This window comes from Salmo salar, chromosome ssa20 (assembly GCF_905237065.1).
Source record: "Salmo salar chromosome ssa20, Ssal_v3.1, whole genome shotgun sequence".
NCBI lineage: Eukaryota > Metazoa > Chordata > Actinopteri > Salmoniformes > Salmonidae > Salmo > Salmo salar.
In genome coordinates, this window is record NC_059461.1 from 19,889,281 (window position 1) to 19,914,801 (window position 25,521).

Below are 25,521 nucleotides of genomic sequence, written 5' to 3' on the forward strand. Positions count from 1 at the left end.
ATTCTAACTTTTCCCTCAGGTCCGGGTCGGGTCCTGTTTGATTGTCATCAGGTCTATGTAACTACAGCTGATAGACCCGACCACGGCTCTGCATAGCATATTTATTTTACGCTAATAAGGTGAATATATTGACTTATAGAAGGCCTAGCCAACATATAAAGACCTATTCTTTAACCACAAGAACAACTTGGCTGATTAAAAAAAAAGAAAGTAAGTCGGGTCCGGTCTAGACCCAGACCTGTTAGGGTACGGTTGAGTCTAGGTCGGTTGTCGGGTTTCGGGTCTGACTGTTCTCGGGTCCGGTCTAGACACAGACCTGTTAGGGTACGGGTTGAGTCTAGGTCGGTTGTTGGGTTTGGGTCTGACTGTTCTCGGGTCCGGTCTAGACACAGACCTGTTAGGGTACGGGTTGAGTCTAGGTCGGTTGTTGGGTTTGGGTCTGACTGTTCTCGGGTCCGGTCTAGACACAGACCTGTTAGGGTACGGGTTGAGTCTAGGTCGGTTGTTGGGTTTGGGTCTGACTGTTCTCGGGTCCGGTCTAGACACAGACCTGTTAGGGTACGGGTTGAGTCTAGGTCGGTTGTTGGGTTTGGGTCTGACTGTTCTCGGGTCCGGTCTAGACACAGACCTGTTAGGGTACGGGTTGAGTCTAGGTCGGTTGTTGGGTTCGGGTCTGATTGTTCTTGGGTCCGGGTCCCCCTTTAAAAAAAATGTGCTGGGTCTGTTTGGGTCCATGTCCAACTTTTTGGACCCAAGAAGACCTCTACTCTGTGCCTCTATGTGCCTACTTGTCAAACCACTGGATGTGTCCTTGGCAGTGAAAACAACCGCCCTATGTCTATGGAGGGAACAAACTGTACCCCTCCTACTACGACATCTTTCTCTATTCCAGACTTTGTGTCAGAAATACATCTACAAGCTGTACTGCATTCAAACCTGACCACAATAGCAAGTGTATACACATTGAGTGAGTGAATGCACAATGTAAATCTAGTTTGGAAAGAAAACATGTTCTCGTGAGGTCGTAAAGCCATTGAAAAAGCTAATCCGTGGAGAGACGCAGACACACAGCATGTCACCTTGTGATGTCGCAGCCTTTTACACTGACTGACCTCTCCCTTCTTTACTGTCATGGACTGCCTGCGTGGGGTGATCTCCTCATTGATGCTGGAGAGAAAGTTCTGGGAGATTCTCAGGGCGTCCTGCAGCAGTGGATAGTCTGGGTGGCTGGAGGGGGTGTGTTTTAACAGGTCCTGAGAGAGTGAGAGAGAGAGAGAAAGAAGAGAGCGAGAGATGAGCATTAATCTAAATTCAATTATGAGGACTTCTTCTAATGCACGTGAAGAGGCATTGTTTCCATATAAAAAAAAATCTAAAATTCAGGACCGAAGGGGAAAAATGTCCGGTATGTTCATTTGACTTACATGCAGAACCAGGGTGCTGCGGGTGACTCTGTCCACGGGTTTGTAAAGCAGAGCTGAGGGGGAGAGGTTCATAAAGTGCATAAGGCCCAAGGCAGGACAAGGCAAAGCAGAACTAACAGCACAGGACACATTGAGGCTGAGGGTCAAATTCAATATGCTTAAGCATGTACCACTCTTACTGAAATGAATTCAATTAACTACAGGGTTGAATTATTCATTGTCTTGAACTATTGATATTTAAAATGTAATGTTTAGTTCATTTGACCCGGAATAGTACAAAATCATTAAAATCGCACTTACTTTCCAGTGAATTTTTGGCCTGGTCTTTGCATTCCTTGGAACTTCTGACCTTAAGATTCTGAGACCACAACAGGAATTGAGAAAGTCATACAAGTGTGTCCAAGAACAACATCATTTCAACACAGCACAGTAACACAATTTCATTACCCATAACAGCATGTGTTCTAACAGAAACATCACCCATGTAAAAGCTCACCATAATGGTCACAGTGAGGAGTGTTAAGAATGCCCAGTCACCACTTCCCAAATAGCCCTCCCTCCTATCCTGCTGTGTGTGGTGCAATATCTACCTCACATATTTCAGCAAACTGTACGTTGGCCTGGCAGCACTTGTCTGCCGTCTCCACAGCAACCTTGTAGTTATCCACAAAGGCCCTGTACACCCCCAGCTGGCTAGCCTTTAGTGGAGAGAGAGAATAGAGAGTAGATAAGATGTAGCATGTGATAGTTAACCTGCTGTTGATTCATGATTCTACTCGTCATACTAGTTCTGTTTTTTTCTCCATCTCATGGTGCTGCATACTGGGATCAGATGAGATACGGCAGTTTAATAGGAACAGCATTTAAAAAGATAAATAACATGCATCCTATCAGTCTTAGACAAGTTATCCGTTTTGTGCGTCTGTGTGCTTTTGTTTCACGCGTCTCCTTTTTCTCCACCGTCGCACTGAGGCAGCTCTTCGCAGTCAGGAGCCGCAGTGTTTTGCCCTGCTTTACTGGCTGTCATGTGGTAAAGCCAGGCTTTTATCTGTGCGGGAGATGTCTCCAGGCAGTCTGCTCACATGTGGAGCCAGCATCCACTGCACATTACAGCCAGTCTAACTCCCACTTTTTACTCCTTAAATCTCTTCCTCTTCCTTCAGTATTATTAAAATGATCAAGTGAAGTTTACAGGGGAGTTATGATGCATTGTGTCTAAAAGTGACTGACTGTGACTGGATTAGGGCTGTGTCAGTCATGATATTTTGTCAGCCGATAACTGTCATGCAAACAATTGCCGGTCTAATGGTAATTGACCATTAATGAACATAAACAAGCTTAGCATCTCCAGGCTTCCACACATTGTCGACAAGCTACTGATGCAGACCTTTGGAACATGTACATTTGAAAAAGTCTAATAAATCCATTTAATATAGCCTACACCATCACAATAAATCAACTGTTTATTTTAGGCAGGTCTAAAGAAACATGATTATACAAAGAAAATGTAGCCTATTTCATTAGAACAGAATAGCATATTTTGAGTCTCCATTATGTTATGCTCTGATCTGGCTATGCCATATGGCTGTGGACTACACTAGTTCATTCAGCAGACAAGATTTGCTTAGAATTCCTGTGGCATTATTTGATATTATTTTATAGTAAGCTGAATAAAATTGAAAGGATATATTTTTCCCCAAACCATTCCCGAGGAAGTGCGAACATGCGGCTATTCTGTGTTGAGCATTTAACAAAGTGATAATTTGAAACAGGTCCTCCAATATGCTTACTTTAGAGTTATTTATGCAACTTTAGTTGTGATACACTATATGTTTTGTTTTTTAATACATTCTAAGGCTGCATGATGCGATTAATGTTGATTTGAAAAAGGTTGCATGAAAAGGCATGAGGCCTGCACTGTTTCTTGCGCAGGCTGCACACACTTCATCAGTCTCTCATTCACATTTTGACAAGTACTTGATAATGTTCTCACCCATCAAACAATTGGTTGAGAGAATGCCAAGAGTGTGCAAAGCTGTCATGGGAACTTTGATGAATCTCAAATATATTTTGATTTGTTTAACACTTTTTGGGTTACTACATGATTCCATGTGTGTTATTTCATAGTTTTGATGTCTTCACTATTATTTTACAATGTGGAAAACAGTAAAATAAAGACAAACCCTGGAAAGAGTACAGTGGGGGAAAAAAGTATTTGATCCCCTGCTGATTTTGTATGTTTGCCCACTGACAAAGAAATGATCAGTCTATAATTTTAATGGTAGGTTTATTTGAACAGTGAGAGACAGAATAACAAAAAAATATCGAGAAAAATGCATGTCAAATATGTTATAAATTGATTTGCATTTTAATGAGGGAAATAAGTATTTCACCCCCTCTCAATCAGAAAGATTTCTGGCTCCCAGGTGTCTTTTATATAGGTAACGAGCTGAGATTAGGAGCACACTCTTAAAGGGAGTGCTCATAACCGCAGCTTGTTACCTGTATAAAAGACACCTGTCCACAGAAGCAATCAGATTCCAAACTCTCCACCATGGCCAAGACCAAAGAGCTCTCCAAGGATGTCAGGGACAAGATTGTAGACCTACACAAGGCTGGAATGGGATACAAGACCGTCGCCAAGCAGCTTGGTGAGAAGGTGACAACATTTGGTGTGATTATTCGCAAATGGAAGAAACACAAAAGAACTGTCAATATCACTCGGCCTGGGGCTCCATGCAATATCTCACCTTGTGGAGTTGCAATGATCATGAGAACGGTGAGGAATCAGCCCAGAACTACACGGGAGGATCTTGTCAATGATCTCAATGCAGCTGGGACCATAGTCGCCAAGAAAACAATTGGTAACACACTACGCCGTGAAGGACTGAAATCCTGCAGCGCCCGCAAGGTCCCCCTGCTCAAGAATACATATACATGCCCATCTGAAGTTTGCCAATGAACATCTGAATGACTCAGAGGACAACTGGTGAAAGTGTTGTGGTCAGATGAGACCAAAATGGAGCTCTTTGACATCAACTCAACTCGCCGTGTTTGGAGGAGGAGGAATGCTGCCTATGACCCCAAGAACAACATCTCCACCGTCAAACATGGAGGTGGAAACATTATGCTTTGGGGGTGTTTTTCTGCTAAGGGGACATGACAACTTCACCGCATCAAAGGGACGATGGACGGGGCCATGTACCGTCAAATCTTGGGTGAGAACCTCCTTCCCTCAGCCAGGGCATTGAAAATGGGTCGTGGATGGGTATTCCAGCATGACAATGACCCAAAACACACGGCCAAGGCAACAAAGGAGTGGCTCAAGAAGAAGCACATTAAGGTCCTGGAGTGGCATAGCCAGTCTCCAGACCTTAATCCCATAGAAAATCTGTGGAGGGAGCTGAAGGTTCGAGTTGTCAAATGTCAGCCTCGAAACCTTAATGACTTGGAGCAGATCTGCAAAGAGGAGTGGGACAAAATCCCTCCTGAGATGTGTGCAAACCTGGTGGCCAACTACAATAAACGTCTGACCTCTGATTGCCAACAAGGGTTTTGCCACCAAGTACTAAGTCATGTTTTGCAGAGGGGTCAAATACTTATTTCCCTCATTAAAATGCAAATAATTTTCTAACATTTTTTACATGTGTTTTTCTGGATTTTTTGTTGTTATTCTGTCTCTCACTGTTCAAATAAACCTACCATTAAAATTATAGACTGATCATTTCTTTGTAAGTGGGCAAATGTACAAAATCAGCAGGGGATCAAATACTTTTTTCCCCCACTGTAGGTGTGTCCAAACTTTTGACTGGTTGTAATGTAGATGAATATGCTTACATTTTAAGAATTAAGCAATATATATAGCAGCACAAGAAAGTTGGGATCCTCTTTTAAATTGTGGCTAGTCTAAACTCTGTTTTCACATGCGATTACGAAATGACTGGGCTTTCTAAGAACAGATGTTTCACTAGGCTCTGTAGGCTACGGGCTCCGTAGGTGGGCATCATTCACAACTGATAATATTCTCACCCATCAGACTATTCTCAATTTAATCTTGTCTTTACATATATGTGTGGAATAATTTTTTACTTAGAATCGGACATTATCATGCACCTGCTGGAACAGGGGCAGGGGGAGAAAAAAATAATCTGTATGTAGTCGAATAGTGAATGGAGGATGACACTTTCCCCGCGGTTCATTTTCATGCCAGCCAGGTAGGCTATGTGCTTAATATTAGGAAAGTTGAGAAATAGATATAGGATGCCTAGCCTATAGAAAGCTGATAGGATCCTCTTTTCAATAGAGGCCATCAAAACTATGTTTTCTCACGCAATTGCATAGCATAGCCGATAAGAATGTTGCGCAACATGGGCTTACAGGAACACCTTTAATTCCATGCAACAAGCAGCTTTGAGGAGCTGTCTCTCACTGCCAACAGGTGATCCTATTCTGCTCAAACTCTGAAAGCCAGGGCTCTCATGACTAGATTCCTGATTGTATTTGCATGGATGTCAGAGTGATTAGAGGAACAATAGAACCCGGAGTACCAGGCCATTAGTTACTGGCCGTTAACAAGTTTGGTAGGATACAACCATCAGTGGCATCAGAGCGCCGTTTTGGAGAAGCCTAGTCACATGGAATTTGCCTTCGGTCATGACTCGTGACTGCCAGTATGGCGTTCATACAGTCACCGTATCAGCCCTAGACTGGAGACATATCAGCTTACTCAGAGCACAATGCTGTTTACGGCTGGGGAAGTTTATTCTCATGTTTTTGGAGCAATGAACAGAAGCCCCCGGAAGAACACAAAAAGAACCACAACAGCATTTCCTAGGTCTTTACACAACAATAATATTGCACACCAGTTTCTGGAAGAGATCGCCCACACACTGGTTGTGGCTCCACTCCTGAACTCTGGGTAGCAGGGCATCGTAGAAGTCCTTGTGGATCTCATGGAGCTCTGTCACCTTGAAGAAGATGGTCTCGATCTGCTGGATGGTCAGCATCGGCTGGGAGGTGGTGGCCGCTGCCCTCAGAGGCTTCATGGGCTGGGACAATCAATGCAAGACAAAGCATTACTGTGTGTGTGTGTGTGTGTGTGTGTGTGTGTGTGTGTGTGCGCACACACACAGATGGGTCTCTGTGTGTCTATCCAACATGTTCAATAGTGAGGTGTGCCATATTCAATTAGTTGAGTGATTACTCAGGGCCTAGGATTTAACAGCAGCAGCACAGCTCAAAGTCCTCAGTCTCTCACCAGTAAGATAGCCCCCAGGTGGCTGAGATACATCTCCTCACTGGCTAAGATCCCTGACAGAACCCATTTCCGCATCTCCAACTCTTTCTCCTGATCCAGCTCTGTCTGTGTGAGAATGAGAGAGAGAGAGAGACCCAGTGAATTAGAGAGAGAGAGAGACAGAAGTGAAACCCGGTCGGTCTATCAGGCTCATCTTGGGATTCTAATTCGAACCGGAGCAGATCTTCCCAAATCCCCGTGGTTGTTCAAGGAGACCGTCCTCTCTAGGGAACCCAACACATTCAATGAAACCCCGAGGGAGATGTAGAGAGCAGAGGCCAGGGTCAATTGTCCATTGTATTGTGTAGAGAAACAATTGTTTTCCTAGCCTAGGATGAGACCTGTAGTTCTAGATGGGTCAAAGGCATCAGTCAGTTAGGTTTCTGACAGTCTGTCGATATGGCTCTCGTGCATAGAGAGCAGAGCAGGAATTAATAGCTCTGACAATTCCACAGCCTGAACACGGAGGGGGGCACAAGAGGAGAGCCCCAGCCCCCCCCCCGAAATGTAACCTTTGAAGATCAGAGAGTGAAGCACATCAGAGGAGGACGACCCAGGGGACACCGGAGATTGGCTAGGTACAGTACAGTAAGGGTGGATGAGATTTATAGGGTGAGTGAAAGTGTGGTTGGAAAGAGCAGAACATCTCTCTATTAAATACACGCAGAGCCCAGGGCACACTTATAAAGGTGGAAGCAGTGCTAGAGGACGGGAGCATTAACAGATTGCTGCACTGAATGGAAAATCCGAGACCGGGAGCTTTAAAATGTAGGAGATGAAGCGTGTGGTAGTAGGACTGGTGATAACATTACCGACAAGGTGAACTCCAGGGAGCCAGATGAGTGTGTGTCCCGGCTGCTGCGGCTCTTGGAGCGGAGGTGAGGTGAGGAGGAGGGCGAGGTGCTGAAAGGCTGGAGGTCATGGTGCTGCTGGTGCTCCTCTGTCTGCTCCAGATATCCATAGGAAGGAGGGGTCCCACTGTAGGGGGCTTCTGGGATAATGACACACAGATGGAAGGGGGTTAGGTGGGGGATTTGAAAATATATCTGTTTCAATAACTATTTTCATGGCAGCAAGGCATTTCAGGCAGTGGCACAGTGGGAATCTCTCTCTCGTTGACCACATCACTTCACAAGCAAGAAAAGCGCTCTTCTCATCTAAAAACACCACTAATGCCACTGAACAGACAGTGGAAGGAAGTTAGGAAGGGTTGACCATTTATCACCCTCTCAAACATTCTAGTCATAATCCTTTGTTGAGAAGAGAACATTATGCAGACACAAAAATAACCAAAATAGGTTTCACATCATACAAACACGAGGGCTTAAAAAAGTTATTCATCTGTATAGCAAATGCTATAATCTAGAAGCTACTGTATTTTCAAAATATTTATAAAATGGCCCACAGGCTGAAAATACAGCTGTGTCATTCCACCTCTAGCGTGCTCTATTCCAATACGCTCTATTCCAATACAGTCCATGTCTCTGTGCTTCAAATCCCCTCTGGCCTTCAGCAGGCAGTGTGCACCTCTGCCAAATCTACCACAGAGACTGTGCCAGACACACAGTCAGGGACAGTTCCACAGCAGAGGATAAACCAGGAGAACTGCAGCCAAAATACTGACTCACTTGTGTGGTTCGGAGAATCATTAATGTCAATCCCTCTACTCTGAGTAGGCTACACAAACTACTGTAACTGTACAGACATGCCAGTAGATCAACTGGACAGGGGCTTAACCATAGGCATTCTTTATTTACATATCAACTCAATGGATTGCAAATATATATATATTTTTTAAACTCTAGGAAGTGAACAGACTAGTATCAGAGCAATCAGAGGAATTCCTTCTTATTGATCACTCAGTGGTCAGAATCAAACCAGTAACCTGTGGAACAGATAATTGTGTCAATGGGACTTTGTCCGCCCGTTATCATCTCTTCTCCTCTCCTTCCTTCTCCACCATGTCTAATTGCAGCTGTGTGGTGTTTCTAGTTCCTTCTGAGTGAATAGATCCAAGGTGTAGGGAAGTGGCTAAGGCTACAGTAGACCTCTCCATTTGTAGAGCAGACAGAGGGAGGACTAATCTTAGCTCTTCCTATTTGTTTTGGGTTCGTAAGTGTTGGCAACCGACCAGAAACACCCCCTCTTATTCATAATCACAGCAAAAGTGGACATTCTGGGAGGAAGTGTATGCAGACACAATGCAACACAGTGGTCTATTTTGGTGTTATCGCTGCTGTTGTGTAGATTACTCATCTAGAATTGCATAAAGTAGTGCTCAATCCCCGTTTTTGATACCTTGACTCACCAACAATGTATATCCTTTTTGGCAGTTTCTGTGTGGGAGATACAAGCTGTGGTTTGTTTGTCTGTAAGGCCTCAGTGTTGAAAAAGCAGGACAGTGACAGAACCTACTGTATTTTCAGGAGAGGATACACAGAGATAACTAGCTCACCTCTGCTAGAAAACAGGAAAAAGGAATCCGGAAGCATGGCGGGCAGAACAAACCCAGCCCTGTGAAGTGTCTGGGGCCTGGCTGAGTCAGGCTGACAATGTGACACCCAGATACAATGACAGCCTGAACAAACACACTGCGCCCTGCAGAGAGAAAGCACTGTGTTTACTCTGGAGGAGCAGGCCACTGCAGGGCATGACAGGCCAGGGGAATATAGGGGAAGCCAATGTGAAAGGCCACACTGTGTGTCTGTCAGATTATTCAACAGCAGTGACACTGGGTGAAAAACACTTCCTCTCACACAGATACTGAGGCCTGGAAATCACTGTCAATGGACACATACTAACCCATCATTCAGACAAAAATACATTTCAGTAAAATTGGCATATTTATCTGTTTATTTGGATCCCCATTAGCTTTTGCAGCAGCTACTCTTCCTGGGGTTCACAAAAAACACCAAACATGACAAGTAACAAAACACTGACAGACAAGGACAGTCACACACATTTAAAATACAACCATACACAAACAATACAACTAAAAAATGTATATAAACAATACAACAACAAAAATGATGTGCTTGTTAGTGTGCCTCCTCACAGTCCTCGCCGTTCCATGAGATGTTGTTTAATCCGTCTTTAAAAGGTAATTTTGCTGTTTGCTTGAGTAATAGGAGATGGAAGGGAGTTCCATGCGATCATGGCTCTGTATAATACTGTGCGTTGCTGTGAATTCATTTTGGACCTGGGGACTGTGAAGAGACCCCTGGTGGCATGTCTTGTGGGGTATGTTTGGGTGTCTGAGCTGAATTATTTGATTATGCAGACAAAAATGGGAATTTTCATCACAGTAATACTTCTCATAAAAACGAGAAGAGAAGCAGTTACTCTCTCATCAACCCCCAAGCAGGAAAGACTGGCATGCACGTGGTCAATGTTAGTTCTGTATGTGCATTTCAGGGCAAGGCGTACTACTCTGTTTTGAGCCAGCTGCCGTTTTGCTATGTCTTTCTTTGCTGCACTATACCATATTACCAGACAGTAATCAAGACGGGACCAGACCAGAGCCTGAACAAATAGTACAGTCGATTTGTCAAAAACACAAATCGTTTTTATGACAGCCATACCCCTCCCCACCTTCACAACAACTTTGTCAATATGACTCGATCATGATAATAGACCATCCAATGTTATCACCCATAAAACATGTCTTAAAAATGTTATTTCTTACTTATGAACTAATATGAAATACAATCTTGTTATTTTTTAATGGAATGACACAGAGACAGTTATTTACATGGAATAACCATACAGATTAGTTTCCATGGTAGCGTGAAAAAGCAGGCAAACATCCTAACATTGAGTGAAGAGGATTTCACAATTGGCTAGATCCTCAATCAAGCTTAGTTCTCGGACTACAAGGCCTGTTGCTAAGGAAATGTCCAGGCAGGTCTGTCCGGAATGTTGAGCAATTCATCAACTTCAAAGCGGAAACAGACATTCTGCACAAGGCCAAATTTTCACACAAACACACCCCTCTCTCCCATACACATATATTTAGATTCATATTAAATATAATCTAAATCAACTCTAGGATGGCTGTCCCTGAACCAACCCTGTACGTTGTCTAATGCTTTTACTTTTTCACAGGTTAAATCCCTAAAACATTTACCAAAGAAGCTCAGCTACAGCTCTGTGGGACAAACAAAGAGCAAATGCACTTTTCCTGTTTCCACTGTGCAGTAACAGAGTCATTGAGAAGATGGCTTTACTCTCAAACACTGTGGGTGGATGGTGGTAGAGGGAATCTGACAGTCTCCCCTCAACTAACCTCAAAGGGGTTACAATTGTGCAATTCAGGCTGTATCACAACAAAATGTGAAGGGGTGTGAATACTTTCTGAAGTTACTGTAGCAGCTGAGGAACAGAGGAAAACATTTATCTGGACTTTTAGTAGAGAATGCTGCAGAGTCTTTCAGCATTATTGAATTTGCCTCTGTGCTGATCTTTGTGTTTAGTAAACCAAAGTTCATCAGGCTTTGAAGATCTTTGCCTGTATCTGGAAATGGTGATTGTTTAGTGCACAAGTTTGTAATTACAGAGGGAGCCATTAAACATAGCTACCTGCTATACATAACAGGTTAAAAGGCTCTCAAACCCCTGTCTAGAGAGAATAACCTCGGCACTGTTACCATGCACTCGGTCCCTGTAGATAAAACAACAACGGAAAACCTCTGACAACCTGTTTTGTGGAGAAGGATGACAGGAGGTTTGATTGACACACACACACACACACACACACACACACACACACACACACACACACACACACACACACACACACACACACACACACACACACACACACACCGTTGTTACCGGTGATGTCTGGTGAGACCTGCCTAACAACAGGTGAGACCTGCCTAACAATTGCGGACAGTCTGAGCACTGATGGAGGGATTGTGCGTTCCTGGTGTAACTCAGGCAGTTGTTGTTTCCATCCTGTACCTGTCCCGCAGGTGTGATATTCGGATGTACCGATTATGTGCAGGTGTTGTTTCACGTGGTCTGCCACTGCACGGACGATCAGCTGTCCGTCTTGTCTCCCTGTAGCACTGTCTTAGGAATCTCACAGTACGGATATTGCAATTTATTGCCCTGGCCACATCTGCAGACCTCATGCCTCCTTGCAGCATGCCTAAGGCACATTCACGCAGATGAGAAGGGACCCTGGGCAACTTTCTTTTGGTGTTTCTCAGAGTCTGTAGAAAGGCCTCTTTAGTGTCCTAAATTTTCATAACTGTGACCTTAATTGCCTACCGTCTGTAAGCTGTTAGTGTCTTAACGACCGTTCCACAGGTGCATGTTCATTAATTGTTTATGTTTCATTGAACAAGCATGGGAAACAGTGTTTAAACCCTTTACAATGAAGATCTGTGAAGTTATTTGGATTTTTACGAATTATCTTTGAAAGACAGGGTTCTGAAAAAGGGACGTTTTTTTTGTTGCTGAGTTTTGATGAACTGACTATGATCCAGAGGTGGAATGACGTGTTACCAAGATAAATCCACAGAATTGTAAACACAGCAATTCAACATCACAACTCTACCTACATGTACATATTACCTCAACTAACCTGTGACCCCGCTCATTGACTCTGTACCGGTACAGCCTGTATATAGCCTCACTACTGTTATTTTACTGCTGCTCTTTATTTGTTATTTTTTACTTAACACCTATTTTTCTTAAAACTGCATTGTTGGTTAAGGGTTTGTAAGGAAGCATTTCACTGTAAGGTCTACACCTGTTGTATTCGGTGCATGTGACAAATACAATCTGATTTGATCACAACAGATGTGACCTTGCTTACAGGGCTGGGTTCACACAGTCCGTTTCAGTGGAATACAGGATATCCTTTACATATGAATGCACTCCTAAAAAAATGTTTACTTGTCTTGAAGGATAGTTTCCAGGCCATTGTCTTTCTCCTTTGGATTAAGACGGAGAGCTTGATTGTGTTGACGCTGAATGGTGTTGCTTTTAGAGTCTCCGTGTGATCCATGCATCACAGCACTGTCACACTTCACTGTATTGGCTAGAGGACACTAAATATTTCTATGGAAAGGAAGATGAACTGGTCGGTAGTTCTGGAAATAACTTAAGGAGGGAATGGTCCAGAGAGTGACAGCCTGAAGAGACCCTGCTTGACACACACTAACCGTGGTGGGACGCAATGAACAAAACGGGTCCACCAATTCAAAAATGAGACACGAATGTTCATCAGTTCTCCACAGACAGGGCTAATACGTCCCTTTAAGAATGATTATTTGAGACATTATGGTCCAGGAATAATAACTTCAGTATTGCATGTATCACAATGAGTCTCTCGGTCACCTCAGACTGCACGTTTATCGATCAGAGGAGATACGGCACTTTTTTTTTTTTTATCTAAAAAAACAGTGAAGATGCCAATGCTGTTAAGAGGTTCGGCCACTTTCTGCCTCCACTAATGGATTTTCATCCTGATTGTGTGGTCACTGGGGAGACAGCTGTCAGCTAACAGAGAGGATGCGGGTGTGATAATGGCTTTTACCATCAAAACGGGTATGACTCTAGAGCTCTACTCGCTAAATATAAAAAGACACATGGAAAACTATAATGGTGCAATGGTTTATCAATAACAATCCAATTTACTAATCCTCAGCCTACAAACAGTTGCACTACCACAAAGGAGTATTTACATCCCTCACAGCTAACCCAGGAAGGGCTGGGTGGAGTGGATCTTTCAGTACTGCAGTCACGTCACTACAGGACATCTGGTTTCTCTCTGAATGAGCGTCACCCATCAGGTTGAAAAGAACCAGGCCTGAAAATGTGGCATTTGCAAAGGGGCGGGGGCACACCGGCCCTGGAAGAAGCTGACTGGGTGTTTTGGTGATCAGCAGAGCGTGAGCCAACCAAATATCAGCACATTCTGGCACATCTGAAGTACTTTGTTCAAATGGGAGGGAGGCCGACCACAGGCCCAGTAGGAGTAGTGAGGCCCACCAGTGCTCTGCTCAGATCTGTTATGGGACAGCCTAAAATTAGCGCCAGCCATTGAGCAGTGTATGTCAGAACTCAGCCGCCCAGCCGAGCACACCTACTAATCAGCGTGTTGAAATAGCTCAGGATGGTCACAGAAATGCTCTGTGTAACAGAATATCAAGGCTCAATAATTGTTCCAATCTGTGACCTACAGGATGCACGCACACACGCACGCTGATACACTGAAGGTGTGATACTAGATAAAAAAGAAGGCAAATGTGTTTTCCCCTAATAAACTCAGCAAAAAAAGAAACGTCCTCTCACTGTCAACTACGTTTATTTTCAGCAAACTTAACATGTGTAAATATGTGTATGAACATTACAAGATTCAACAACTGAGACAAACTGAACAAGTTCCACAGACATGTGACTAACAGAAATTGAATAAGGTGTTCAGGTGTTCCTGAACAAAGGGGGGGGTCAAAATCAAAAGTAAGTCAGTATCTGGTGGCCACCAGCTGCATTAAGTACTGCAATGCATCTCCTCCTTATGGACTGCACCAGATTTGCCAGTTCTTGCTGTGAGATGTTGCCCCCCTTTTCCACCAAGGCACCTGCAAGTTCCCAGACATTTCTGGGGGGAATGGACCTAGCCCTCACCCTCCGATCCAACAGGTCCCAGACGTGCTCAATGGGATTGAGATTCAGGCTCGTCGCTGGCAATGGCAGAACACTGACATTCCTGTCTTGCAGGAAATCACGCACAGAATGAGCAGTATGGCTGGTGGCATTGTCATGCTGGAGGGTCATGTCAGGATGAGCCTGCAGGAAGGGTACCACATGAGGGAGGAGGATGTCTTCCCTGTAACGCACAGCGTTGAGATTGCCTGCAATGACAATAAGCTCAGTCCGATGATGCTGTGACACAACGCCCCAGACCATGACGGGACCCTCCACCTCCAAATTGATCCTGCTCCAGAGTACAGGCCTCGGTGTAATGCTCATTCCTTCGACGATAAACGCGAATCCGACCATCACCCCTGGTGAGACAAAACCGTGACTCGTCAGTGAAGAGCACATTTTGCCAGTCCTGTCTTGTCCAGCGACGGTGGGTTTGTGCCCATAGGCAACGTTGTTGCCGGTGATGTCTGGTGAGGACCTGCCTTACAACAGTCCTACTAGCCCCCAGTCCAGCCTCTCTCAGGCTATTGCGGACAGTCTGATCACTGATGGAGGGATTGTGCATTCCTGGTGTAACTCGGGCAGTTGTTGTTTCCATCCTGTACCTGTCCCGCAGGTGTGATGTTCAGATGTACCGATCCTGTGCAGGTGTTGTTACACGTGGTCTGAACCTGCGCGGACGATCAGCTGTCCGCCCTGTAGAGCGGTCTTAGGCATCTCACAGTACGGACATTGCAATTTATTGCCCTGGCCACATCTGCAGTCCTCATGCCTCCTTGCAGCATGCCTAAGGCACGTTCACGCAGATGAGTAGGGACCCCGGGCATTTTTCTTTTGGTGTTTCTCAGAGTCAGTAGAAAGGCCTCTTTAGTGTCCTAAGTTTTCATTACTGTGACCTTAATTGCCTACCGTCTAAGCTGTTGTCTTAACGACCGTTCCACAGGTGCATGTTCATTCATTGTTTAAACCCTTTACAATGAAGATCTGTGAAGTTATTCGGATTTTTACGAATTATCTTTGAAAGACAGGGTCCTGAAAAAGGGACGTTTCTTTTTTTGCTGAGTTTATTAGGGATAAATTATTCAGACATCAACACCTGTGTCCCAATTTCTCTTTTCAAAATAGACCACAACAAAAACAGACTGTGGATACACACACCTAGTTATTTTCTCTATTATATGCTTGACACTGAGGGGTCAACTATACAGATGATGCACCCCCGAGACATTTTACATTTTTGTCATTTTAGCAGTTACCCATAGCAACTTACAGGAGCAACTTACAGACATCACCTTGCTCAAGGGGACAACATATTTTCCACCTACTCTTCTCGGGGATTCGAACCAGCAACCTTTCGGTGATTGGCCCAACACTCTTAACCACTAGGCTACCTTCCACCCTCGGCAGTCTCTTAATAAGAGTTGGTCAGTCAGGTGAAACACCCTGAAGGCCAGGTTCAGAGACTTATCCTCTGAGCACTGTGGACAACCAGGAAATGGGGGCAAAGATCATGCATCATACAATCTTGACTATCATTGTGCTTTCAGAGCAATGTCTAGAAAACAGTTAAGCTTCAAGGAGGAATCTTAAGGATTCATGCTTGTGGATAAGTCTTTGCTCTACAGTACATCTTGTTAAAGTAAATACATGAAATAGTGTTGTCTGCCACAGACTCGGCACCAGGATAAAGTGACTAACGGGGCAGCTGAAAACGGCGGTTCTTGCATTGGAATTATATAGAATTTTGCTTATATCACGTTATACCACAATAAACGAAATTCAAATGCTGAGACTCGGCGATCATTGAGTGCTTTTGAAGTGACAGTCAGGTTGGCGCGAAATCTGTATCAGCACAAGGAACAGCGCCCTACACACTAAAGCAAGTCCGTTTAGGCTACAAGATTAGATAGGCTTTTTTGTAATAGGTGAATTACCCTATGTGAATGCATTTGTACACACAGCTGTCTTACCAAAATAATGCAAACTAAATGCTGAAAGTAGTCGCTTAGTTATTCATGCATTTAATCAAAAATACTGAACAGCAGCTTGACTTAGAATACTGACAACTGTGAATGTGAACAGAACAAAAACAGTGTGCCAAGTAGCAGGCCTAGTAAACAAAATATCAGATCGATAAAAGGCATGACACAATCTATGTAAGCCAGTAACATTAACAGTAAACAAACACACTACACAAAAGGTGAATGGAGATCCAAGCATAGGCAAATGAGATGCAGCCATGCACAGCTGTCTTGCCAAATAAATAGGTCAAACATGGAAAATCATGCCACTCGGTGCTAATGAGTTCAGCAACACGGTGTGATATGGCACAATACACTTCTGTGACTCAACTGACCCAGATAATCAATGCCGGCCTACCATCAACATGTTTTCCAATACGTACAGTTCCATTAACAACCACGAAAACCAATCGGCTACCAAGAAAACCATAATAGAATGTATCTACAGTGCCTTGCGAAAGTATTCGGCCCCCTTGAACTTTGACCTTTTGCCACATTTCAGGCGTCAAACATAAAGATATAAAACTGTAATTTTTTGTGAAGAATCAACAACAAGTGGGAAACAATCATGAAGTGGAATGAAATTTATTGGATATTTCAAACTTTTTTAACAAATAAAAAACTGAAAAATTGGGCGTGCAAAATTATTCAGCCCCTTTACTTTCAGTGCAGTAAACTCTCTCCAAAAGTTCAGTGAGGATCTCTGAATGATCCAATGTTGACCTAAATGACTAATGATGATAAATAGAATCCACCTGTGTGTAATCAAGTCTCCGTATAAATGCACCTGCTCTGTGATAGTCTCAGAGGTCCGTTTAAAGCGCAGAGAGCATCATGAAGAACAAGGAACACACCAGGCAGGTCCGAGATACTGTTGTGGAGGAGTTTAAAGCCGGATTTGGATACAAAAAGATTTCCCAAGCTTTAAACATCCCAAGGAGCACTGTGCAAGCGATAATATTGAAATGGAAGGAGTATCAGACCACTGCAAATCTACGAAGACCCGGCCATCCCTCTAAACTTTCAGCTCATACAAGGAGAAGACTGATCAGAGATGCAGCCAAGAGGCCCATGATCACTCTGGATGAACTGCAGAGATCTACAGCTGAGGTGGGAGACTCTGTCCATAGGACAACAATCAGTTGTATACTGCACAAATCTGGCCTTTATGGAAGAGTGGCAAGAAGAAAGCCATTTCTTAAAGATATCCATAAAAGTGTTGTTTAAAGTTTGCCACTAGCCACCTGGGAGACACACCAAACATGTGGAAGAAGGTGCTCTGGTCAGATGAAACCAAAATCGAACTTTTTGGCAACAATGCAAAACGTTATGTTTGGCGTAAAAGCAACACAGCTCATCACCCTGAACACATCATCCCCACTGTCAAACATGGTGGTGGCAGCATCATGGTTTGGGCCTGCTTTTCTTCGGCAGGGGCAGGGAAGATGGTTAAAATTGATGGGAAGATGGATGGAGCCAAATACAGGACCATTCTGGAAGAAAACCTGATGGAGTCTGCAAAAGACCTGAGACTGGGACGGAGATTTGTCTTCCAACAAGACAATGATCCAAAACATAAAGCAAAATCTACAATGAAATGGTTCACAAATAAACATATCCAGGTGTTAGAATGGCCAAGTCAAAGTCCAGACCTGAATCCAATCGAGAATCTGTGGAAAGAACTGAAAACTGCTGTTCACAAACGCTCTCCATCCAACCTCACTGAGCTCGAGCTGTTTTGCAAGGAGGAATGGGCAAAAATGTCAGTCTCTCGATGTGCAAAACTGATAGAGACATACCCCAAGCGACTTACAGCTGTAATCGCAGCAAAAGGTGGCGCTACAAAGTATTAACTTAAGGGGGCTGAATAATTTTGCATGGCCAATTTTTCTGTTTTTTATTTGTTAAAAAAGTTTGAAATATCCAATAAATTTCATTCCACTTCATAATTGTGTCCCACTTGTTGTTGATTCTTCACCAAAAAATACAGGTTTTATATCTTTATGTTTGAAGCCTGAAATGTGGCAAAAGGTCGAAAAGTTCAAGGGGGCCAAATACTTTCGCAAGGCACTGTATTTCTATGATGTAACATACCAATTTATAGCTATACCCGGGGGCATCATTTGGGTTCTTGCATTGGAATTATATTGAATTCTGCTTATATATCACGCTATACCACAATGAACATAAAATATCAAATTCTTTTGATCAAGAAGTAACAGGTTGGCGCAATATCGCCGCTGCGCTCTATCAGCACCATGGACAGGGCCCTACAAACTAAAGCAAGATTTTAATAAAAAAACACCTAGATTGTTTTTTTACCGTTTCAGAAATCTTCTTGAAAGATCTCCCTTAAATGCCAGTTGGATTAGTTGAGCTTTCCTCGGGTGTAGCATGCTTCTTCTGGGCTGACTGAACACGTTTGTCAAAGTGGAACATTTGTTCTCGGATGTAGCTTCCTCAGTGACCATTTCACTCATGAGCCCTATGATTTCATTTGGAATATCGTATGATGTCTATGTGGGGTATGCTGCTCAACATCTTGGCAAGTTCCTTGTCTTTTCGGAGAGAAAAAAAAAGTCCACTGCCCCCTCCCCTCTATCACGTGCAATGTCCCCCTCAGTGGTTGCTGGTTTGAAACAAGGAAACAAGGAACACAATTTCTTGCCAGCTGCCCATCATTAACAAGTTGACACCTCAGTACCCATACCCTAACTTGTTTTTCTTTCCACAGTGCATATCAAATGCTCTTTACTTGATGCCAGCCTAGCGAATCCCTTGGTATTATCAATAGCATGCTTCAAGTTAGAACACCCAGCTTGGTTAACCTCTCTTGGGTAGGGGGCAGTATTTTGACGTCCGGATGAAGAAGGTGCCCAGAGTAAACTGCCTGCTACTCAGTCCCAGAAGCTAAGATATGCATATTATTAGTAGATTTGGATAGAAAACACTGTGACGTTTCTAAAACTGTTTGAATAATGTCTGTGAGTATAACAGAACTCATATGGCAGGCAAAAACCTGAGAAGAAATCCAACCAGGAAGTGTGGAAATCTGAGGTTTGTAGTTTTTCAAGTGATTCCCTATCCAATATACAGTGTCTGTGGGGTCATTTTGCACTTCCTACGGCTTCCACTAGATGTCAACAGTCTTTAGAACGTTGTTTCATGCTTCTACTGTGAATGGGGAGAGAATAAGAGCCCTTGGAATCAGATGACTGAGAAAATGACATGAGCTCAGTGGCGCGCACTTACGTGAGAGTTAGCTGTGTTCCTTTTCTTTTTTGAAGACAACGGAATCGTCCGGTTGGAATAGTATGGAAGATCTATGATAAAAACATCCTAAAGATTGATTCTATACATCGTTTGACATGTTTCTACAAACTGTAATAACTCAAAAAAGTTTGTTTCTACTCACTGCGCGAGCACAGTGGATTTGGATTACTCGACTGAACGCGTGAACAAAATGGAGGTATTTGGACATAAAGGATGGACTTTATCGAAACAAATGAACATTTATTGTGGAACTGGGATTCCTGGGAGTGCATTCCGATGAAGATCAAAAGGTATGTGAATATTTATAATGCTATTTGAGTTTTTTTGACTCCACAAATTGGCGGGTTTGGTTTTGTGACTGAGCACCGTACTCAGATTATTGCAAAGTGTGCTTTCGCTGTAAATCTTTTTTGAAATCTGACACAGTGGTTGCATTAAGGAGAGGTGTATCTATAATTCTTTGAATAACAGTTGAATATTTTATCAACGTTTATGATGAGTATTTCTGTAAATTGATGTGCTCATTCACCAGAACATTACACGCCAATGTAAAAATGGGGTTTTTGGATATAAATATGAACTTTATTGAGCAAAACATACATGTATTGTGTAACATGAAGTCCTATGAGTGCCATCTGATGAAGATCAAAGGTTAGTGATTAATTTTAGCTGTATTTCTGTTTTTTGTGACGCCTCTCCTTGCTTGGAAAATGGCTGTGTGGTTTTTCTTGTCTAGGCGCTGTCCTAACAATCTAATGTTATGCTTTCGCTGTAAAGCCTTTTTGAAATCGGACAATGTGGTTGGATTAACAAGAAGTGTATCTTTAAAAATGGGATATAATAGTTGTATGTTTGAGAAATTTGAATTATGAGATATTTGTTGTTTTGAATTTGGCGCCCTGCTATTTCACTGGCTGTTGAATAGTGTGTCCCGCGGGACGCTAGCGTCCCACATACCCCAGAGAGGTTAAAGGCCTTGTCTGTGTTAGCATTGGACCCAACACACAACTTTCGACATGGGAAACAAAATGCTGCATCTGCAGTAACCGAGTATTCCAGCCACTCTTCTTATGAACCAGTTGCCATTAAATGAACGTTTTTGGACATAAAACCTGCAGCTAGGGTAGGATTCTAGGCTAACCTGGGCTGGCTCCTCTTTTCCAAGATCATCATCCACGCTTGTGGAAGAGGTGGAAGGCTCTGCATACGGCGCTAGCTTGAGCCAGAGAGGAAGAGGCGACGCGAGATGGACAACTGGGCCAAAAAACTGTCTTCTCCAGCAGGTGGCGTTGTTTATTTCACTTACCAAGCGGGGAGTTTTTGTATGAGTGTCGAATTTGGTCACCAAAAAATGTAATGGCTTATTTGCTACATGAGGTTTATTTGATCGAATACAAGTTTCATAATGCTTAGGTTGTTACGAATATACTGATATAAGGACACGTGACATCCAAGCAACTTTGAGAAAAAACACTTTATATCGGAGTTGTCTCGAGATGGCCATGCATATTGATGACGTGGCTAGTAGCATAGCATCTCTCCATTGAAAACAGGCGGTTGACGTCAACACCCCTCATTGACAGGTATTTTGTCATTATATACAAATCTCTGCTGGAGCTCTGCGGCATCGTCGCTGCTTGGCTTGGCACGTGGCCTCAGTAATTTGATGGTGCTGCTGCCCGTAGACTTTGTTTCTGATATCCATTGTGGCAGTTGCAGATTAGCTGGTTCGAGCTAGCTAAATAGGCTAAGACTAATAACACTAACGCTTTTACAGCTAGCTAAGAAGATAACTAAACTATGTAGTGGTGTGGGGAGTGAAAGAGTTGAGTGAAGCAGCTTCAATGGTAAACTTGATCGAGCCCTTATAAATCAAAATATTACAGGCAGAGGCGTATCACATTATTCAATTAGCCTACCACAGGTGAGAAGCATTTTGTCCCCCGCATTTTATGGAAACCCAAAGGGAGTCATACCTAACCGTCCCAGTGGCTTTCCATAGCCCCCTACACACCGCGGCGCGCTCTGTCTATTGTGCTGACACAGCGCAGATACAGATTTTGCACCAACCTGTCACTCAATCATTTCGATTTTGTTTTTTTGTTTCAATACAAAACATACACATACAAAACGACAACATACAGATGCACACAAAAATCCACAATATCACCCCTTGCCCAGACCCACCTACTCACACCCCCATCTCCAGCGCCCGCATCACTCTCCGCCACAAGTCACCCACGCACTTTCAACATTTAGATAATAAAGCATTTGACCATTCCATTGTGTTAACGATGGATGATTTCCAGTTAAGTATACTTTTCTCATCTTTCTTTAAAAAAAAGTATCGCCCAACCCATCAAGTATCTCACTGGACCCTCATATGCCATGTCTTGAAATATGACAGACACATTAAAGTACATTTATGGTGGAATGAAAAAGTATGTGAACCCTTGGGATTTCCTGGATTTCTGCATAAATTGTACATAAAATTTGATCTGATTTAATCTAAGTCACAACAATAGACAATCACAGTATGCTTAAACTAATAACAAATAATTGTATTTTTCTTGTCTATATTGAATACATCATTTAAACATTCACAGTGTAGGTTGGAAAATGTGAACTCCTAGGCTAATGACTTCTCCGAAAGCTAATTGGAGTCAGGAGTCAACTAACCTGGAGTCAAATCAATGAGACGAGATTGGAGATTTTGGTTAGAGCTGCCCTGGCCCCATAAAAAAAACAATCACAAACTTTGAGTTTGCGATTCACAAGAAGCATTGCCTTGAACAAAAGAGATCTCATAAGACCTAAGATTAAGAATAGTTGCCTTGCATAAAGCTGGAAAGGGTTACAAAAGTACAGTTGAAGTCGGAAGTTTACATAGCCAAATACATTTAAACTCAGTTTCACAATTCCTGACATTGATTCCTAGTAAAAATTCCCTGTCTTAGGTCAGTTAAAATAAAGTGGTGATTCTAAAAATGTGAAATGTCAGAATAATAGTAGGGAGAATGATTTATTTCAGCTTTTATTTCTTTCATCACATTCCCAGTGGGTCAGAAGTTCACATACACTCAATTAGTATTTGGTAGCATTGCCTAAAAATTGTTTAACTTGGGTCAAACGTTTCAGGTAGCCTTCCACAAGCTTCCCATAATAAGTTGGGTGAATTTTGGCCCATTCCTCCTGAGAGCTGGTGTAACTGAGTCAGGTTTGTAGGCCTCCTTGCTCGCACACACTTTTTCAGTTCTGCCCATAAATTTTCTATGGGATTGAGGTCAGGGCTTTGTGATGGCTTAAGGATAACAAAGTCAAGGTATTGGAGTGGCCATTTTGCCACAACTTTGGAAGTATGCTTGGGGTCATTGTCCATTTGGAAGACCCATTTGCAACCAAGCTTTAACTTCCTGACTGATGTCTTGAGATGTCGCTTCAATATATCCACATAATTTTCCTACCTCATGATGTCATCTATTTTGTGAAGTGCACCATACCCTCCTGCAGCAAAGTACCCCCACACATGATGCTGCCACCTCCGTGCTTCACGGTTGGGATGGTGTTCTTCGGCTTGCAAGCCTCCCCCTTTTTCCTCCAAACACAAATGGTCATTATGGCCAAACAGTTCTATTCTTGTTTCATCAGACCAGAGGACATTTCTCCAAAAAGTACGATCTTTATCCCCATGTGCAGTTGCAAACCGTAGTCTGGCTTTTTTTATGGCGATTTTGGAGCAGCAGCTTCTTCCTTGCTGAGCGGCCTTTCAGGTTATGTCGATATAGGACTTGTTTAACTGTGGATATAGATACTTTTGTACCGGTTTCCTCCAGCATCTTCACAAGGTCCTTTGCTGTTGTTCTGGGATTGATTGGCACTTTTCACACTAAAGTACGTTCATCTCTAGGAGACAGAACGCGTCTCCTTCCTGAGCGGCATGGCCATGGTGTTTATACTTACATACTATTGTTTGTACAGATGAACGTGGTACCTTCAGGCATTTGGAAATTGCTCCCAAGGATGAACCAGACTTGTGGAGGTCTACAATGTTTTTTCTGAGGTCTTGGCTGATTTCTTTTGATTTTCCCATGATGTCAAGCAAAGAAGCACTGAGTTTGAAGGTAGGCCTTGAAATTCATCCACAGGTACACCTCCAATTGACTCAAATTATGCCAATTAGCCTATCAGAAGCTTCTAAAGCCATGACATCATTTTCTGGAATTTTCCAAGCTGTTTAAAGGCACAGTCAACTTAGTGTATGTAAACTTCTGAACCACTGGAATTGTGATACACTGAATTATAAGTGAAAAAAATCTGTCTAAACAATTGTTGGAAAAATGTGTTGTGTCATGCACAAAGTAGATGTCCTAACCGACTTGCCAAAACGATAGTTTGTTAACAAGAAATGTGGAGTGGTTTAAAAACAAGTTTAATTGACTCCAACCTAAGTGTATGTAAACTTCCGACTTCAACTGTATCTCTAAAGTCAGTCCACGGTAATACAAATGGTCTATTAATGGAGAAAGTTCAGCACTGTTGCTACTCTCCCTAGGAGTGGCCGTCCTGCAAAGATGATTGCAAGATCACAGCGCAGAATGCTCAATGAGATTAAGAAGAATCCTAGAGTGTCAGCTAAATACTTACAGAAATCTCTGGAAGATGCTAACATCTCTGTTGACGAGTCTACAATACGTAAAACACCAAACAAGAAGGGTGTTCATGGGAGGACACAATGGAAGAAGCCACTGCTATCCAAAAAAAAAAACATTGCTGCATGTCTGAAGTTCACACAAGAGCACCTGGATGTTCCACAGCGCTACTGGCAAAATATTATGTAGACAGATTAAACTAAAGTTGTGTTGTTTGGAAGGAACACACAACACTAAGTGTGGAGAAAAAAAAGGTACAGCACACCAACATCAAAATCTCATCACAACTGTAAACTATGGTGGAGGGAGCATCATGGTTTTGGGCTGCTTTGCTGCCTCAGGGCCTGGACAGCTTGCCATCATCGATGTAAAAATGAATTCCCAAGTTTATCAAGACATTTTGCAGGAGAATGTAAGGCTGTATGTCAATTGAAGCTCAACAGAAGTTAGGTGATGCAACAGGACAACAACCCAAAAGACATAAGTAAATCAACAACAGAATGGCTTGAACAGAAGGAAATACGCCTTCTGGAGTGACCCAGTCAGTGCTGACCTCAACCCGATTGAGAAGCTGTGGCATGACCTCAAGTGAGCGGTCCACACCAGACATCCCAAGAATATTGCTGAACTGAAACAGTTTAACTCCTGATCGTTGTGCAGGTCTGATCTGCAACTACAGAAAACGTTTGATTGAGGTTATTGCTGCCAAAGGAGGGTCAACCTGTTATTAAATCCAAGGGTTCACATACTTTTCCCACCCTGCACTGTGAATGTTTACACGGTATGTTCTATAAAGACATGAAAAAGTGTTATTGTTTGTGTGTTATTAGATTAAGCAGACTGTTTGTCTATTGTGACTTAGATGAAGATCAGATCAAATTTTATGACCAATTTATGCAGAAATCCAGGTCATTCTAAAGGGTTCACATAGTTTTTATTCCCACTGTACATTGTAATATTTCTGATAACCAACTTTCGAACTCTGCCCATAACATTTGAACTTTATTGCATTCCCAGAAGGCATGGATTATTGAGTCGTTAGTTTTGCACTTAAGACACGACTCTGCTGTCGTTAACTGTAATTCTGTTAGTTATGTTCCAACTTTCCCTCCATCTTGTGCCAATATCAGTTATTTTTACATCTTGGTTCCAATAGTTAATATTTTTTTCTAAGAGATTGTCAGTTGGTTATGAAC

At 42.9% G+C, this 25,521-nt stretch overlaps 1 pseudogene; it reads right to left on the minus strand.

Annotated features, from left to right (window-relative positions):
* LOC106579959 (breakpoint cluster region protein-like) overlaps positions 1 to 25,521 on the minus strand; it is a 60,413-nt pseudogene that overhangs the window by 25,599 nt on the left and 9,293 nt on the right.